This window comes from Patagioenas fasciata, chromosome 1 (assembly GCF_037038585.1).
Source record: "Patagioenas fasciata isolate bPatFas1 chromosome 1, bPatFas1.hap1, whole genome shotgun sequence".
NCBI classification, from domain to species: Eukaryota; Metazoa; Chordata; class Aves; order Columbiformes; family Columbidae; genus Patagioenas; species Patagioenas fasciata.
In genome coordinates, this window is record NC_092520.1 from 201,953,763 (window position 1) to 201,970,970 (window position 17,208).

Consider the following 17,208-nt stretch of genomic DNA (forward strand, 5'->3'; position numbering starts at 1 on the left):
CGGCCGGGCCGGCAGCTGGAGCTTCTGGGCCCGTCTTAGCCTTAGTATGACCCCCACCCCCCAGCCGCCGGTTAAAACTGCTGCCTCGCTTTTACCTGCCCTTTTCCTACCCTCTTTCCATGGTAGTGCAGTAATCCCCCCTCTCTTCAGAGCCCCTTATGGTGTTGCTGCTGCCCCAGGTGGGAGTTGATGCCTTCATGAGGAAACAGCAACACGGGCCCGAGCACGGCTCAGCAGTGTGTGCCCAGCAGTGAGAGCGAGGCCCAGGACCTGATCCGAGCTATGGAAAGTTCGTGTTCCTCACAGAAGTGCTGCTTGCCTCTAATTCATAGAATCATTCTGGTTGGAAAAAACCCTTAAGATCATCGAGTCCAACCATTAATGTAACTCCACCACTAAATCATGTCCCTAAGAACCTCATCTGCACATCTGTCAAGAACCTCTAGGAGTGGTGGCTCCACCACTTCCCTGGGCAGCCTGTTCCAATGCCTGACAACCCTTTCTGTGAAGAAACCTTTACTAATATCCAATCTGAACCTCACCCGGTGCAACTCGAGGCCATTTCCCCTTGTCCTGTCACTTGTTACTTGGGAGAAGAGACCAACCCCCTCTATGCTACACCCTCCTTTCAGGTAGTTGTAGACAGCCAATAAGGTCTCCCCTCAGCCTCCTGTTCTCCAAGCTGAACAGCCCCAGGTCCCTCACCTGCTCCTCATCACACTTGTGCTCCAGACACTTTACCAGCTTCGTCGCCTCCTCTGCACTCTCTCTAGTACTTCAATGTCCTTACGATAAGGGGCCAAAAAAACCCTGTATTTTCAGTGAGATGCTCCAGGAAACCACTGTCAAACTGAACTGTTCCAGAGCTGGCTAATGGTGAACCGTGCTAAACACTCTCAGTGAACCATTATTACCAGTTTCAGTGACCACAAAGTCCTGCATTTCTTCAGTTTGGAAGCTGCTGCAGGTAGACCTCATTGCCTGCTGGAATTCTTTCAGCCACGTCTCCTCACAGAGTTGAAACCGGGCACTACTGGTTGTGGGCATCACATTTGCTGCAAACCTGATCCAACCTTGTAGGGGAAATCCCAAAACTGAAACAAGATAACAATCTAAGGTTTTAAGAAGTATTCTGAATAAATGCAAGGTACCTAAAAGATTGGACTGTTAGAGGTGGGGAGGGTAATTTCAATGCTCCATGGAGGCCAGCAGGCAGGGACTGCCCATGCCATTGCTGGTGACCTCCCCGATCTCCCAGTACAAGATGGCCCTGGGCAAACCCTCTGCTGGGAGCTCTCCCTCCTAGATGCCAGGGGCTGGGAAGAGCTTGAGGGAATGGCACTTGACAAGAGCCAGATTTGGGCTGGGAAAAGTTCTGGCACTGCACCAGTAGAGGAAACTTCCTTTAAGTGCCAGAGATCATTCCTGGGCATGCTTGGAGTGTATGGCTGTAGATAAATAGGTATAGACATGCAGAAAACAGTGCTGTGAGGTTTTACTCCCTGTTGAAATTTTTACTTTTCTTCCTGGAGTAGGAGCTTTTGACTTAGCCGATCAAGTATTATCTCAAAAATGAAGGGAAAAGAGACATTAAATTCTATTATTTGTCTGAGTTAAGTGTGTTAAGTGTGACACAATACAAAGAACCAAAATACTGCTTTGAGAAATCTGTACTACATATGCTGGGGGAAAGACACTGCTTTCGATACTATTTTCCTAACTCAGGAGCTCCCCTCTGCCTCAGACTGTAGCACAGAGCTGACAACCTCCACCTCAGTACAGATACCACAGACCTTCCCCACTGCTGTCTTGCTTTGCTCCACAAAGAGAGAGAAAGCCAGGCTCTCGCAGATTAGCTGAAGGGAGATAAATGCTCCTGGATTGTAGTCCCCAAATGTAGTACTGGCTTTTCCCCAGGTCTTTCTGTGCCCCCTTTTTAATAGATACAGCCAGTTTCTGAAGGAGCTGGGTGCAGAGTCCTCAGTCACTCTGTCTCTTGCCCAGGGCTCTGCTTCCACCCTGGGTCTCGAAAATTATGGGGATTGAGGATCCTTCTGCTCAGTGTGAGCTGTCTCCTAAAATTGCCAAGATCCTGTTGCTCACAGTTGATTCACAAGAGCTGTCAGAAGTGGCATTCCTGTCGCTCTGTAATGTTACCACTCATGTAGATTTTAGGTGACAAAATTACTGTGACTCACATATCACAGTGATGGTTGTTAGAAATTCCTGAGATGTGTCAGTTGCTAAAGCTTGAGAAGGTTATTCACTGCGATTTACCTTCTCAGGGTCCAAAACATGGTGCAATTCCAGAAAAAGCCACAGTATTTTAAATATATAGTTTTTTCTGGAACGTTTTTTGTGTGTAAGCAAGTTGTAATTCCCTTTGCAGTTCAGAATGAAAATGCACTGACTGCCCTAAAAAGTTTGTATTGCCACTTCATGTGCTGTGTGCTTAAACAGCAGCTTTAATCCCACAGTGGGGCTTGTCCATTTTCTGTCACAAGGACTGTAATTACATTAAAATAGTAAAACACCAAAACATAATATACTGCATACATTTAAAAACAGAAGTAGAAACTGTTGTTAACATATCGGTTAAAATATGAACCTAAATGCCAAGAAACCAGATGCTACCTAATTTGACAGGGATCAATTGTATATGTAACTGTAGATCTCTGTAACTGAAGTTATTATTGTTACTGTTATCTTGCTGCCCATACTATTTTAGTACCCACACAGCCTATGTAAGAAGGATTTTGCAGCTGCAAAGTAGGCACATCTTTTCAACAGAGAATTTACATTAAAGGCAAATTAGTTTCTGTGGAATAGAAAATCTAACCTTAAATGAAGCTAACTGCTTATCCTTTTTTTAAAGTTTAGTTTCTCGCTTTTTAGTTTATGCATATTCAAAAGATCCATCCAGTTCCAGCATCTTTTAATTTCAGATATATCTCTGTCAAGTTGTAAAATAAAAAGCAAAGCCCCAAACTGTGCATTTGAAAATTAAAATTAAGCTTGTCTTGCATTTTACAGTTAGATATAACTGATCTAATTATGCTGGGATTTATCTCAAAGATGTTTTACCAGACTTCACTGAGCTATTAGCCCTTCTCCATCCTAGAAATTTGAATCCTTGCTAGACATAGAATTATAGCTTAAGATAAACAGATTATCCTTGTAATATGTCTCCTACTTAACAAAATAGCAGTGTCTCATATGTAAATGCAATCTAAAATGTAACATCCAGCAAAGGTCATTAGAGAGATGCAACTTTAAATCAATAAATGTTATTATTCAGCTAAAAATGCAATAAAAATAAAATAAAACACTGGTGCCCTAATGGTACAAGCTGAATATATAAACTTTCACTACTAAATTCTTACAAAGACTACTTTTTCAATGGTTTCAACAATCTCTTTTTACAATGAGATTACTTACAAATGGATTATTAAACAGTATTATCTGCAGCTTCCAGATGGAGAAAATGAGACTTTTCTTCATAGTTGTTATGTGTCCAGTCTCAAACAACAATGATGTAAAAGGGCCAGGATTAGCAGAGAGGAGTTCTATAGAAATCATGTCCTTGTCATTTATCCTGCACTCATCCGCATGATAAATAGTTACCTGCCACGTTCAGGATGCCACAAAGCCTTATGAGATGGGTCGATGATATAGGTGAGATTCTCAGGATGATGATCTGGTTTCTTCAGATCCAGACTCCAGATTTCACCCTAAGTATGAAGAGCTTTGTATTTTACACTAAGTAGCTATTTTAGTTTAGCATCCCTCATGAACAGGTTTCTGGAAAAGGACCAAACGGCACTTTCAGTTTTTAAGCAGGCTTCACCCTTCAAACTCATCAGGAACTCCATGAAAACCAGTAGTAATATATAGTCTGAGTTAGACAATACTAACTGGTTTTCTGAGGAAAAGGTGTTTCCGTGCTCATTACTGTACACAGAGATCTCAAGGATAAGGCCATTCCTATGGCCCATGAACATGAGCAGCCAGGAAGCCCCAGCTGAGGAAACGGCTGCAGGATCAGGTCACATGGGCAAAGACTCTACAATACCCAAAATGAAAAAAAGGTTCAACTGGTTCGAGCACTCACAGATCTAGCTGGTTGCTTCTAGAGCAATACTTCTACTTTATAAAACAATTCCATGTAGTAGCAGCGAAAGCAATATAAATCAGAAATGTGCAGATACATAGCTGATGTATGTATAACCATGTGTCAACACAGGGGCTGAACACAGTTCTTTGAAATCAGCACTGCTGTAACTGAACTAGAATGGCAATCTTGATATAAGCAGAGAAAGCATAATCACATTAAAAAGTTTTTCTTTCAATTATATAGATAAAATATTTCTTCCAAAATCAAGGTTTGTATCAGGAAGACACACAATCATGATCCAGTGATGACAGAAGTAGTTGGGAAGAGCTGTCCTGAATTGCAGGTTGATTCAACCCCAGCCAAGAGGCCACAGCAACTGGGCATCAGAACAGCTCTACTCAGGAAAAAGACCTTCAAAACTGCTGAAAGCAGCACACAGTGAGAGCATTAACAATTGAAATTGCCTTCAGCTAAACTCCTGTTTAGTGCTGTGTTGGCTTTTTGTAGAGTCATCATGTTCACTGTTTGTTTACAATTCATTTTGTTTTTCAAGCGATGATGCAGTATTGCACTTAATGAATATGCCAAAATCCTGCTGCCAGGAATTGGCTTTAGCTCAGCCAAGCAAGCAGAATTCAAACAAGCATAAACACATGGGCTCAAGAAATTATACTTTTTTTTTTCCTTTTTTGCAGAGGAATAGTGGTTTTTTGTGAATAAAGCTGTTTTGAGAATACAAAACAAACTTATGGACACTATGTTGTCCAATTTTTATGCCAGCTGCTCACTGATATCTAGCTGATTATTTTTATCAGTATTACCTATAGGTTGTCCTCCAGCTAATTAAATTGCAAATAGCTTTTCCTTCCCATGGTTAATCACTGTGCAGCAACTGCAAAGGCCTACAGGCCACTGACACTGGTCTTTTGTACTCTTGAGCTGCAAGGAAGACTGTCTAAATTAAACATAAAGGCTGTTGGCTGAATTTGTAACATTTCAGTTGCTCATTAACAAAGCACTCTTTTGAAGCTGCTGATTAAAAACTTTCTTTGGGGAATATTATAGTATTCTGTCTGCATGCAGTTCTTTTTCTCATAGGTATTTATACACTGAAATAAGAAAGAGGGACCTGTTGCTAAGTACCAAACAGCTTATACCTGACTTCTGAAGGCTTTTGTCAGGTTTCTCCTTGCCTTTTAGCAGGCTCGCTACAGAACAAGGATCTCAGAAATTATTCCTTTTTTATTGCTTTTGTTGGCATTCTATACAAGTGTCATTTCCATACCTTATTTTAACAATAACCACATACAGGTTTTATATCATTATTCTGATTTGATGATAGATGAATTCCCAAACTTCAACATTTATTTCAACCTTTTGCTCATTTTAAGGAAAAGTCATTTTAGCGCTTTTTTTTTTTCCAGAAAATAATTAAAAAGTCACCCAAGTCTAGCATAACTCAGTAGAAATTAACACAGTTAGTGAAAAATTAAATAAATGCAATTACTGAAAATATTAGAATTTGGCACCTGATCAGGAAGCCAAAGCAGCCACTGTTCTTTGATTCTGTCATCCATGCTTCCGCTGTTCAGACATCATTCAGGCAGCAATGCTGTGAGCAGCTTTTCTTAACGATCTATGGAAGGCGAGTATAGATTTTCCATTACATAAAAAATGCTGTTAATGCTACTCAGCACAGCTTATAATACGGTAAGTGTACAGTTACATGCTATTCTAACATCCAGATAACTGAGTTTTCTCTTTTATCTCCTTCCTTAAACCCAGTTTTCTCTATCTCTTATCCCTATCATCCCATTAATGCTTAAGAAAGTGACAGGAAACACAAACTACAGACCATGTAGTTTAATACAGACATTAACACAGTGCAAGTAGAGACTTACCCAAAATAGTCATTGATCCAGGGTAGTTTTTGCTTAGCTACACAGCTCCTTGTTGCAGTTTAACTGTGAAAGCAACGCATATAAGCATTCAGCTTTACAGCTCTGCCCAGCTTCTCAACCAGTTTTATTGCCTGCACTGATTGCGATGGTGCCGTAAGACTCCCCAGGGTTCGCGCTGCTGTTGCCAACTGGCCAAACTTGAGTCCTGGCTTACCTCTGTGTGCTGTAGGCCTGGCCTGTGCTCAGGTATTCAGGTGCCATCACCCATCACACCCAGCTCCAGCTGTATAAAAATATTAGTTCTCTGCACTCTCTCAATAGTCAGAGAAAGAAAACAGGCACCTCCAAAATGTGGGTTTGTTTTGGGGCAGACTAAAGATGCTCAACTTCTAGGCAGCTATCTTCAGGCAAAACAAATCTTATCCTGAGCTTCAGGCTAGTAGCTCATCCCAGGCTTCCCTTATCAAAAATTCAGATCCATATATAACATTAAATTATTAGAGGATATTACCATCATATTTTCTCAAGGGCACAAGTTGAACATATATTCTCCAGCATTTTAATGCAACAACTTGGAAATTCTGCAGCATCTTTACTTAAATTTAAATACTGAGTTCTTGTCATTAATGAAAGACAACTGAAGCAATCACTGGAGTAACCTTGTATTATCTATCTTTATATTACAATAAATTTATTTTTGATGCTTGCACATGCTCAGGGTTCAAGACTCTGTGGCAACTGCATTTTGTGTTGATTTTTGTACAATAAATAACCACAGTGTAGAAGTTACCAAGGGAAAAGCGAGGGCTGCTAATAGATGGCTGGCAAAGAGAAAGTTGGGGATTTTATAATCTGAGAAGCCAGCAGAAAGTGTTTGGGAATGTGGGGTAACATTGTTTGGATATCTCTGCTCACAGAAGCAGCTAACTTGATGAAGTTGATATTTAAACTTTTAAATTTCAGGTTAACAATCTGATTGCACCAAGCTTAGTGTTGCATATCAATGAAAATCTTTTTTTCAGACTGATTTCAGATTTACTGGCCTTTATTTATAGTTTTCTGAAGAAAACAGTTTCTGGAGCTTCTTAAACCCACTGTGCTCTATGTCCCAGATTGTTGCCTTTCTCAAATCCTATTATAGTCCAGAGTGCCAGACTTACCATTTTTTGTGGGAGACAGCTGCTTATGCTGATCATTTTCTTCCCTACCACATGTCTACACTTTTCTACTGACTTCCAGATGTTTTGCAGCTCGGGCAGAACAGTAACTCCAAGCAGGCTGCCAACCATCTACTAGTCCCAGATATTGTGCATGCACAGGTTTTCTCTGTATTTGATGTGCACTGCCATTGTTCTCCTTCACAGAGCGATGCAGTTCAAGCCACATATGCTCAGAAAACCATCAGGTTTGCAGTGCAAGAATTTCAGTGTGTACACAGTAATGAGCTGGTCTGTAGAAAAGCAGTAAGTCCAGAACACATTCAAATTTATGCACATCCATAAAGATCCATTATACCTTTAATACATTCGCTTCCACATTTGCCCATGGAACTTCAGATACTGACTGCAAGGCACAAGAGTACCCATGTACCTCTGGAATATCTATTTCTTTCTTTGAAAATCCCAGTTAAGTAAGTATATAAGGAGGAACTGAATTAATATGAGAGGCTTAAGAGATCTAGCTAAGAGGCATTTTCAAACACAGTGTGGTCTTCATGCCAAATGAGCTGCAGTACGTCAAATGAAAGGTTTGGAATAGGAATCCAAGTCACAACTACTAAGTAGATTCAACATAATTATGGGATGGGAAGTTCCTCCCTAGCTGGCTGCAGTTCTTGTATTGATGGTATTGCATAGTGGGTGCACTACTTCAAGCATTAGCCGTAATCTCATGTTTCTGACTATCGCTGTCAGTCTTCCCACTGGTCTGTTAATGCTGGCAGATATATTTTTTGTAGTCTACGTAATGTATTTGTTTTATTGTGAAACATTTTTCAATGGTCTGAAAAAACAGGATGTTGTTCAAGATGGAAGGATGTATGGTATTATTTTTAAGAATAATCAGCTGCACAGGAAGGTTGTGGAGTGTTCCTTATTGGTGAGCAGTATGCCCTTCAGAAAAGCATCTTGGGGTAGCCCTGCATCATAAATGGAACAAGCTAGTGCTGTCACACTGTTGTAAAATAAGCAGACATTGCTGTGGGATGTATAAACAGCTCTATAAAAGATATATTGTGCAAGGTTCTGTTCAAATTAGCACTGGTAAGACCTCAGCTGAAGTACAACATGCATATTTGGCCACCTTACTTGAAGAAAGACCAATAAGGAAACAAGGGTAGAGTCATGTCATTTTCAGAAGTACAGAAAATGTAACCCATGAGGTAAGATTGAAAGAATTTGTTTGTTTAGTCTAGCAATGAGAGGATTGAGGGAAGATAGGATATCAATTCTCAAACACATAAAAAGTACTGCACAGATACTAACTGTTCGCCGTATCTACTGATATGGCAAGAAGTACTAGCCTTAAGTTACAACCTGAAGATTTAAGTTATATTTTACAAAAAGGTTTTGAACTGTAAGGAATGTTATGCAACAGCTCACTGTGGAGAGCTTTGAAGAATCAGCATGACTGCCAATTTTCAAGGTCAGGTTGAACAAATATCTGCCAGGAGCTGATTAGATAGAGCAGATTCTGCTCTGATGCAAGAAGATGAACTGGAAAACCCTTTCAGATTTTTTTTTTTAAAATCATGTCTAGAGATGCAATTCCATTGTCTTGATTACTAAATTGGCATGAAAAAGGAAGAAAAATGTACCAGTGTCACCTCTCCAAGTTTTCTTAAATCATGCCAAGTTTGGGGTTGGTTTGTTTGTTTGTTTGTTTTCCCCTACTTGTTAAATTTCAGTCTTGTTTTATCTAGAATTAAGGTATCTGTGGTAGAACAGTACAGCACATACGAAACTGGAAAATTATTTTTATTAAGGTTGCTCTATTTTGTGTTTTGTAAATACTTTTTAAACTTAAATCATGTGAGCAGCTGGGATAAAAGAACCCTTTGACTTGTAACTGCTGGTTTTGTTTAAATGACAGGAATGGCAGGGATAAGAGAAGAACCCTTTGTTTAGCTTTATCTGTGCTGGAGAACATCTCTTGAAGTTGCTCTGTAAACCATGGGTTTGTCTCGGTCTTTTTACACTGACGTTCTAAACTCCCCAAAGTTCTCCTAGGGACCTGGGTACACAGACACCAGGATTTGGTGTCCTTTCATCTTGGCTTGAAAACATGCTCATGATCAAACCTTTCCATTTCAACTCTAAAGAAACTTACTCCTACCTTTGTAGAGGTCCTGGTGAAATGAGGGGAAATCCCACTTGCAATTGCCAGTATTTCTATGATTAAACATAAATAGTGCAGTTAAATGTTAGCAAGAGAACGCCAGTTCCTCACTTCATTTACTACAAAGGAGCAAGTCACTTGTTCTGTATCTACCCCAAAACCCATAAAAATTGTTGTTTCTAAAAGCCTCCATCCCAGGAAGCATGAAGCTTAGAAGCAATCTTCTTATTTTCCATTTTAAAGGTTTTTTTATCTTCTGATTATGTATGTACTTTTAACTCTTATCTTTTATTAATTAATTATTAATTAATTAATTAATTATCTGACTCCAAAAGCATTTGCTATGGAAGAAGTTTGCTGCCATGAAGCACTGTGAGTCATTTATCATTTTGTAGGGGTTTTTTGGAAGAAAAAATATCTGTACCAAAATATTTAAAGAAGCATCAGTCATTTCCCATGTTATACATAACATACATGACAATTACATCCTCTTTGAAAAAGACAATGATGCTAATAATTACCTTGAAAAAAAAATCTTTGTTACCTTCATTGAATTTACATCACCAGTAAACGACCATCAACAATTATTTATGCATTTTTAGTAACGATTGTGCAGTTCTCCTCTAGTTTTGCCAAAACGAAAAGACTCGGTTCAGATGCGTGTATTTTCCAGTGACATCTATGCTTGCTTTTCTTTCTTGTACTCAGTGAACCAGCTGTGTTGACTGATGTCTGAGAAATCAGGTTCACTCCCAGAATAATTCCATTGTAGTCAATTTAGTTGCTGCGAGGACCAATTTGACCCATGGAACTCGGTTTATTGTAGAAGGTCACGCAGCCTGTCAGTATCTCAGACAAGATTTAAATAAAGGATCCTCCTGAATCCTGATTCAAATGAGCCTTTTTTGACATCATCATCGTGTCCACACATTCAGAGCGACATTTGGTCAAATGCCACTCAGAGCGTTGCTCATCTGTTGGCATACCAAAAAGTGACCTTCATGGCTGCAGTCACATGCCCTCATTCTTGATTGCCATTTATTTATAACTCTCTCCTCTATGCAGTGCCAAGTGTTAGAACCAGAGTGGATTTCCTTTCCCTCTCCCTCCAGGGAGCTGTGGATGAAGAAGAGGTTTCAGACTCGTTTCAGGAAGGCGGTCACAGGTACTGTGGTCAGCCTGGGAACACAGCAGTTTCTATTAGTGCCAGAGCAGCAGCTGGAGGCAGGTTCGTGTAGCACATCACACACCTGCATGGAGTGTCAACAGTTACAATAATATCCCCATTATGAAAGATCCTCACTGAGCGCAGTGGTTTGGACTATGGGATTTCCTGAAGCTCCTAGCCCTGTATTTCTGGGATGCTTGTATAATAAAGCTACAAAAACCGTTTGTGCAGGCAAAGAAAATAATGGTCTGTGATTCTGAATATTTACAAGCAATCTGGAGCAAGCTCTGACTTACCTCATCATTATACACCTCCTTTCTTCTTCATGACTATTTCCCTGTAGTTGCTTTACATGACATCAAAAGTCATTACTTTTTCTTGTTTTTCATTTCACAATGTATCTTTTCACTGTAATCTAAAAACTAATTTATTTTAAATTATGCAAAAGTTCTTGGTTACAATACCACCAGTATTATCTAATTTTAACCAGGTGTCTTATGAAACCATGCTCTGTGCCTTTGTGTCAAAGCAATCAGCCATCTTCAATGATATTTGAAAGAAGGGAAGAAATTTCAAGGGCTTTCTGAGGTTTAGGAAATCTTAGAGCATTCCCTGGTTTCTTAATTAAGGTGAACAACTCAGCTACATCCCAGTTCACACTGTGAAGAAACCCGGTATGCATCTGTCCTTTTCCCTGTAGTCTGGTCTTTATAGAAAGTAAATATTAAAAAATTGTGCTTGATGGGATCTAAATGATGCTCCAAAAGCATCTGTTCCAGTCAGTCAAGGGACTAAGGCCACAGAGCATGTCATAGTACACCCCTGAAGTAAGCCTAAACCAGACCAAATCAATTAAGTTCCTATCGTTTTCTTTAACATTAATATCTGGATATAGGAAGGAGACTCAAATTAGTTCCCTGAGTATGAGAAAAGTAGGTAGAACATGGCAGCATGTATTACCTTAGTATGAGTCAGCTGGCAGTGGGCACAAGCACTTGCTGGCCGGTCTGCCTGCACACATTACTCACTGGATTAACCTCAGCACGTGCTGCCTCTTGCCCGAACAGATGACACAGAAGGCACGGAGAGGAGTGGGCTCGGATTATTGCTCTGAGAGGGTGAAACTACAGAGCAGTGAACAGAAGTGATCGGGACACCAAGCCTGCTTAGTTTCATTCTTTCTGAAGGAGCCCATTTATATATGATTGTAGTTTCTATGTGGCTTTGTCTTTCCATATGTGCTTTGAAAGTATACGAGTAAACAGTGGCCCCAGTTCTTCCACAACCATCACTGTTTTTATTCTGCACTGTTGTCAGAGGTATTACACCAACTTTAAACTCAAAAAATGAGACAGACAGTGAATTCCAAGGAGTTGTCCTAATCTAAGGATCTCCCAGTGGGTATGTCACTGTTTAGCAGGAAATAAACATCTATGAACCTCCAACATTGTCTGTGTGTAAGACTTCAAAGGTGTTACGTTCAAACATGAGAAGGAAGAGTCAGTTTTTACACTCTGCAGCTTTATAGGCAACTCCCATAAAGCACACAGAATAAATAGCTGGACTGACCTGTCACACTCTCATGATCAGCTCATCGCTGTATTGGTGCGCCCCAAAATCATCCTGAGAACAACCTATTTAGGACACTTCTGGTGATAACTCAGGGCCATGCACCCTTTCAGGATCCTCTTCGGGCAGTCTAGATATTCCTTCTGCAGATGTGTGCAGTCGGGAACATCCCCAGCCAGCATATTTCCACTACAAATTACTTAAGGGTATATTCTTCCATGCTCTCATATCTCCTTCCCTTTCTACACGCTTGCACCTTGTCCCTCTCCGAGCACTTTGCAGTACTTTCAGCATAGAAGCCCTCTCATTTTGCAGGCTGACCATACGCCAAACAAGTAAGCTGTGTCTGGGCAGGATGAATTTTCCTCCTGCATTCCAGTGGACTTAGAACGGGCACTCCCTGCTGAAGGGTTATGTTCACAGCCATGAAGGCAGCCAGACCATCTTACAGACCCACTGTGACCCAGCCCTGAGCTTGTAAGATGACGTGTATCTGCCTCACAGTAACCCACTTGGCCCTGTGGTTAATAAAATCACAGAGCTAGGGCCAAATACTTCGTAGAGCCACAAAAAAAAATGAAACCACAGATATATAAATGGCATGAGAGTAAGGTTCATAACATATACAGACAGCAATCTGGTTATATCAGAAATTAAACTAGAGGGTATAGTTAAGATCATAGCAACTGCCAGTGTTCACATTCAAGCCATGGCACTATCCATTAGCAATGGTGCCTTAAATAAAGGATGGTCATAAACTTGATCCATTTTAGTATAAATCTAAAATGTTAGAGGGACACTTTTCAGTAACGCATTTAGACAGAAAGAAAGAGTTTCTCATTATCTTATCTGCAATGAAAGCAGCACAATGTTCTACAAATTTTAATTTGCAACTAAAAGTCAAGACACTCCTAACAACCTAACCGTCTTAGGAGCTATCCTACATATTATTTTTTTTCTCCTTTGTACATCCAGAATATCTTTTTCCTGTTTATTAAACCTGTCACAGTATCTCGTGCCCAATTACAAATTCAATTGCAAAAGGGCAAAGATTTTTCTTTCTGCACAGTGCCACTCACAAAGGAATATGATCAGGCCCTTTAGATGCTGTAATTGAATCTCCTAAATAAATTTTAATGACAGTAATTTTGTAAAATGTTATGCAATATTACATTATTGGGTACTGATTGTGACAGCATCATCTCATGGTAGTGCTTGTTCATAAGGGCACTGCCAAGCTTCACTGATTTTGGAAACAAAGGTAACAACTTTAATTTCCCCTGAGATCCACGGTTACATCTCAAAACCAGGTGTTGTCTAAGCCTAGATGAGTTCCAGTAAACTGGAACACGTGGGTCTGCGCGTTGCCACACTTTAATAACCACTAATTCTCTAGCAAAGTTGGTACTTGAGTTTTGGCTCATGCCAACTGGCATTCTAGTGCCCACGTGTGTGTCAGGGACCAGCCTGGGCCAGGGGAGATGTCTGGCAGCAGTTTCCATGCAGCACCTGCTCTTCAGGGCTGGGAATGTATGAAAATAGATGTGCTGCACAATTTGGTGCTGGGGCTGGATAACACTCCTGGCCCCTTACTAGCAAAACACAGCCAAATGTTTCTGTGGTGTCAGTTTATTGCCTCCCCCAGTTTTGTCCCCTAGGTTAAAGAAATACCAACTAGGCATCAAAGAGTATTTCACATAATATTTAGAAGCACATGTAAGAGGTTTGGATTTGTAATGGTAAACATGATATTACAGTCCTTTCATTAAGTATTGTATATTCATGATATACCAATTTTGTAACTAAGGCTATTTAATGTTTTGATTAAACATTACTGTGAAGCATTTCAAACCTATATATATGTATCTAAATATATTATAATAGCTGGTTGCGTAACTCTCTTTCACAGGGTAACTTAGCATCCAAGATGATTTGAAACTCTGCTTGCCTCTGTCTGCAACAGGTGCCAAATAACTTCTCTGCCTTAACTTCTCTCCAAAACAGTGTAGATACCATCAGGGTGGTTTCCTCTCCACACCGCAGTTAGAGGGCTGGGTTGGATTTTTGATTACATCCTGATATGGGCCAATATTATTAAAAATACTTTTACTAGGGCAGCAAAATTTATTTTGGTGAAAAATCTATATTCTAGTAAAAATTTCAATGTAGCTAATATTAGAGTGGTGAAAAACTTCTTTGTTAAAGACAGTTTATTTCACTCAGAGATCCAGCACGAACTCTTCCAGCAACTCTGGGGGTTTTTTGTTTGTTTTTGCTTGTTTGTTTTTGCTTGTTTGTTTTTTCTGTGATAAAACTGCATCTGCATGATATCAGTAAACATTGCCTAGTATACAGCAAGACTAAGACTAAAGAGATTTTGGACTATGGCTGGATATTCTACCATGGAGCAAGAGACAGTACAACATTTTTATCTTGTTATCTAGGAGCATTTCTAATAAAGTTAAACCAGCTCAGTTGTAAAGCTATAAAAATTTTAACTATCAGAAATGTCATTTTTTCCTACTTTAGATCATGCTCCAGACAATGAGTATCTTGCTCTGACACAGCTTATGTCAACCAACTCAAGTAACACTTTAGAGATCTAAACAAAATACTGTCAAACTTTGGTTGCACAGGAGGTTAAACACTTCATCAAGAAAAGTTTTATAATCAAGTTAGTTGAGGTGTCGGGCCCATGAATAATGCATACGCTGTCTCCAAGGGAAAGACACCACTGCGGATACAATTCATGAAATACTAACTGTGCGATTCTAATTAAGATATAGGTTGTTGCATTAAGCAGATTAAGCTACATTAAGGACCTTATCCTTCCAAGTGACTAATGAAATGGTGTATCCCAAAAACTTCTTCAATAAAAAATGATTCTGTTCCAGCTGTTAAATTTCACTGTGAGAAAATAAAATGCACTGTGATTATGATTCTGTGGCCCCCAAATAACCCCACTTTGTTATTCCTCTGTATCTGTGCCTCTCTGCAGTACAAAGAAGTTCCCAAATCTTTTTCATTTCCATATATAGTGGACAATATATACAGACAGTATGAGTAGTAAAAATGCCAGGAATGCATGCCACTGAAGAAAATACAACTATTAAAACTCCCTTTCTAGGTGCCAAGCAAAAAACTCTTACCTAATGCACAGATGGCTGGAACCTTCCCATCTGTTAGGAACTTCTGGCCTCCAGCTCCTGCAGGATCCTAACGTCAGTCCTCTAAGCACATTAGCACGTCTGGGCTGTACTATGAGTCAGAGAGGTCTCTGTTCTGGGTTTACACAACTATTTGAGCACAGATGTCCCACTGGGACTTTTCCCCAGTTTAAATGCATTTGTGTGCATCAGACATTGAATAATCAAAACCTACCGAAGTGACAGGACTAGACTGAGATCTTAGTTGGCTCATGGGAATACTGAAACAGGAAACTAATTTAAAATTCTGGTTCTGTTGAAGGGCAATTCTGAAGCTGAATTTTTTCATGTTGTGCACACTGGTGTGGCAGAGTAGGTAACAGATGCTGATATAAACTTCCAGCAGTGTCCAAAATTACACAAACAACCACATAATTCTTCACTAGTTGTTGTATCAGAAAAAAGATGTTCACCTTTTAAACTGAAAACTTCATGCTGCACAGACACCAGCTGTCTTTACTTTCAGCCTCCAAATGTTGACGTGTATATTTGTAGTACAGACAAAATACATTTACTAAAGCAAAGCCTCCCGAACTGTGGCTTTTGTAGCACTGGTAACATAAAAACTACTTACAAATGACACATGGAGGCAGGTCGGCCTACCAGAAGATGCTCAGCTGAACTGTAGGATGAGCATCCTAAATCTGCTATTATTGGCAATCAGTTACTACCAGCCTGGAGGCACTGACCTTGTTGCTCGCACAAATTTCTATACATAGGCACTAATTATTACTAACTGCTAATGGGCATTGATCAGAGATATAGAGAGAAGCCGTATCATCTAACTCATTTAGTAGGTCTTAGATTCCATAAAGTAACAGTAAAAATAACGTAAATCAATGGCTGTAGATTTGTGTTTAATAACCTATGAGTAAAAATAGTTGCAACTACAAGCCCAGTTTAGCATTAGACATACTGACAGCGATGATCAGGAAATGTCAGGTGAAAAGAGCCAGAAGTAAGAAATAAATGAGGATTTTCCACTGGCAAAGGTCAGCAAATTTGCCTCACCATAAGCAAACAAGACACACCTGTCTTCTTCGTACAGAACAAGATAACTTGGTGGCAGTATCCTTCCTCTACCTTACAGAAACTAAGAGAATGACAGATGAATGATAAGAAGAGTAAGGCTCATGTTCCTAGCCTTCCAAGACCTACCTTGAGAACCTTGGCCTCTGAACATAGGTAAGATTTCTTCACTAGTAAACTGGACATCAATTCCTGATCTTCAAGATAAAATGTACATGAATGTGTTATGGGAGGTCCCAATAGTCTTAGATGTCATATTGCTGCTAAATACGTATTTTTTTTTCATATCGCAGCTGCATAGCTTTGTCTTTCACCTTCCATTGTATTATGTGCTAAAGGAGGTAAGGAAAGATTAAAAAAAATACATATGTCTTAGAACCTAATTTCTCTGGACTGGGTGCCTCAGAATCTCTCACCTCCCATCCTGTCAGCTGGAGTCGCACGTGAACTCACAGGCGTGAACAAGGCGTGAGGCGATGGTTGAAATCCATCACGTGAAGAAATTTGGGCATAAGTTGAACGTCCTTTAACTTCGGAGTTTTACCTTCTTTAAAGCTTGGGCATGGGTTTAAATTTCTACGGTAAGGGAAATATCCATGGGGACCCCGGGCCTTGCGAGCGGGGCTGCCCTGCGGAAGGGACCTGCCCGGCCTCACTGGGCACCGCAACCCCCGCCGGTACCGCTGCGGGTTCCTGAGAAAACCCAGTCTAGGAAACTTCTCCGTGCAGCATTAGGTGGACTGAGCCCGCCCGTACTCCCAAGTGGGACTGCGGGCGGCGTTTACCCACCATCGGAGCCGGACAAGAGCAGACCCAAGCGCTCTCCTTATCCCGGTGCCGACGAGCTCTCTGGCCTCCAGTGACGCGCTAGCGGGCCCCTCAGGG

The 17,208-nt window shown here is 40.3% G+C and overlaps 1 long non-coding RNA gene across 12 annotated transcripts; it reads right to left on the minus strand.

Moving 5' to 3' along the window:
• Nucleotides 1-90: 90 nt before the first annotated feature.
• Nucleotides 91-17,196, minus strand: LOC136097154 (uncharacterized). 12 transcript variants are annotated; one of them, XR_011737080.1, is made up of 5 exons: nt 6,016-16,437; nt 5,644-5,750; nt 3,625-3,731; nt 915-1,094; nt 91-319 (listed from the first exon to the last, which is right to left on the minus strand). It is a non-coding gene; the product is annotated as an uncharacterized lncRNA (long non-coding RNA). The 12 variants fall into 12 exon arrangements; XR_011737077.1 differs by lacking the exons at nt 91-319; nt 915-1,094 and adding exons at nt 16,453-16,520; nt 17,113-17,179 and having other exon boundaries at nt 1,558-3,731; nt 6,016-10,530; XR_011737078.1 differs by having other exon boundaries at nt 91-1,094.
• Between the last annotated feature and the right edge of the window lie 12 nt (nt 17,197-17,208).